The sequence below is a fragment of the Entelurus aequoreus genome, linkage group LG13, assembly GCF_033978785.1.
Source record: "Entelurus aequoreus isolate RoL-2023_Sb linkage group LG13, RoL_Eaeq_v1.1, whole genome shotgun sequence".
NCBI lineage: Eukaryota > Metazoa > Chordata > Actinopteri > Syngnathiformes > Syngnathidae > Entelurus > Entelurus aequoreus.
Window position 1 is genome coordinate 12,789,308 of NC_084743.1, and position 2,886 is coordinate 12,792,193.

Consider the following 2,886-nt stretch of genomic DNA (forward strand, 5'->3'; position numbering starts at 1 on the left):
AACATTGCTTCTGGAGCACCTGAAGAAGAAAAATGTTGGAGCCATGGATGAAGGGAGGAACTCACAGTACGTAACTTTTTAAGTCCATAGTGGCAACAAGCAATAATGAGTTCAGCTTTTTTGTGAGTAACTTTAAAGTTATGCCTTTGTTGCAACGCGGGGCTGATAATGTGTCTCCGGCACATTTGACTCCGTTTTGAGAGAGAAAACGCACGGTTACCAATTTCGAAATAAACGTAACGGACAGAAATATCTCAGGTTGGTTTCATAATGGATCAATGTAGCCGGGCTGATAAAGCTATATAAATATATTTAGATTTGAGTGACGCTTTAGTATAACTAAACGTTATGAAGGTGCTGGAATATTTCATGCTATTATTCAGAGGCAGCCTGAAATGAATCCTTTATTATTCACAACAGAAACGTGTACAACATCTGATTCAGTTCTGATTAGTTACATTTCTGTGTTATTATTAGTGTATGCTGCACCCCCAATGTCCACAACATGGTGCAAGTATGCTGGTTTTTTTCAATAAAATACTGGAAAGGATAGAAATGTAGTTTGTCTCTGGTATCCCATTATTAATCGATTAATCAAAGTAATAATCGACAGATTAATCGATTATCAAATTAATCGTTAGTTGCAGCCCTAGCATAAAGACATTTTGGATATTTTTATGAATTTTTTTTTAACTAGTTTTGCAAACATTTTTCAATAAACTTCAGTCCTAAACAAAAATACCATAAAATGTAATATTTGTAATGACATTTTTGAAGGCCTTTTGATCAGATAATGTCACGGGTGCCATGATCTCACATGACAGGTATTATTAGTTTCTTGTATTATTTCCTGACCAGCAGTCTTATTTTTTACTATAGTTTATAAGTACATTAATGTAATCACTTGTTTAGGTTGTATGTATAACTAATATTAGCCAGAAGATGTCGGTCTTGCACCACTGATCTTCTCTGGAGCTGCCCTGTTAAAAGACCCAACAACTTCCCTACAATTGTTCTGTAAATATGAGCCTTGGCTTTGCACCAACAGCTTTTTTCACAGACACAATGGATTACAGTGTGAAGAACAAAGTGATTGATTTATTTGAAGTGCGGAAAAGGCTGCAGCTGTTGTTGTTGCTCTGGGAGTCTTAGGGCAGACCAGAGCATTACACTAATGAATGGAATTCATCAGGATGAGGATAACGATGTGGCGTTCATGAACGAATCGAGTCTTAAGATTAGTTCTTTTATGTGAACAATAAGAACTGATTCACATTTGTGAGCTGTTCGTTCGGGTGCCGTTTTTTTATGCACATGCAGAAACAGTGTCAGCAATTGCCCACGTGACTGGCCACCGGGCTACAAAATTAGTCAATGAAAAAGTAGCAGCATTCGGATTTCTTACCCGTGTGCAGCTGAGTTAAGCTGTATATATATATATGTATATATATATGTGTGTATATATATATATATACAGTGGGGCAAAAAAGTATTTAGTCAGCCACCCATTGACAATCAATGGGTGGCTGACTAAATACTTTTTTGCCCCACTGTATATATATATATATACACACATATATATATACATATATATATATACACACATATATATATACATATATACATATATATATATATACACATATATATATATACATATATACATACGTATATATACACATATACATATATATATACACATACATACATATATACAAATATATATACATATATACACACATATATATATGCACACATACATATATATATATATACATATACATACATATACACACACACATTAACACATTTGCATATATATGTATATATAAATACACACACTCATACAGTATATACACACACACACACAAATGTGTATATATATATGTATATATATATATATATATATATTCACAAATATATATATATACACATATATACACACGTTCTTCTATATGTATATGTGTATATACAGTATATATACACACACACACACATACACATTTATATATACACACACACCCACACCACACCCACATACATATATATATGGCAAAAGTATATATATATACATACACACATATATATACACACACACACACACACACACATGTATAGAAACATATGTACACATATGAATATATATATACACAGTTAAACAAACTAAATAAAAATAATTAAAAAGGTTTCTTTATCTATGTTGGCGAATTAATATTGAACATCTTGAAGTACAGTTTTTCCCCCCAATTGGAAAAACTGGGTTGGGTGGTTTGTTTCGTTATCTTTTTTGTTGCCAATTGCAAGCCTCCGGACATCTTGGGGGCGGCATGGCATAGTGGGTAGAGTGCCTGTGTCAGAAACCTGAGGTTGCAGGTTCGCTCCCCGCCTCTTACCATGCCGTTGTGTCCTTGGGCAGGACACTTCACCCTTGCCCCCGGTGCCACTCACACCGGTGAATGACTGTTGAATGAATGATAGGTGGTGGTCGGAGGGGCCGTAGGCGCAAATTGGCAGCCACGCTTCCGTCAGTCTACCCCAGGGCAGCTGTGGCTACGAAAGTAGCTTACCACCACCAGGTGTGAATGAATGATGGGTTTTTAACATGTAAAGCGACTTTGGGTACTTAGAAAAGCGCTATATAAATCCCAGGTATTATTATTATTATTATCTTATTTAATGCTTTCGAATGTCATTTTAGCACAATCCATTTAATCACTTTTAATGCTTAGAAATGACACCCTGGACCTGCTATGTCCGAAAGAGAATGAGGTGATACAGTATTGTCTGCTCACAGATGCCACCCGGTGGTTGTTTGAGCACACTGCATGCAGCTAGTCCTGGATAAATTAACCATCCCCCACTCCTCAATGCTTCAGTCACACACAG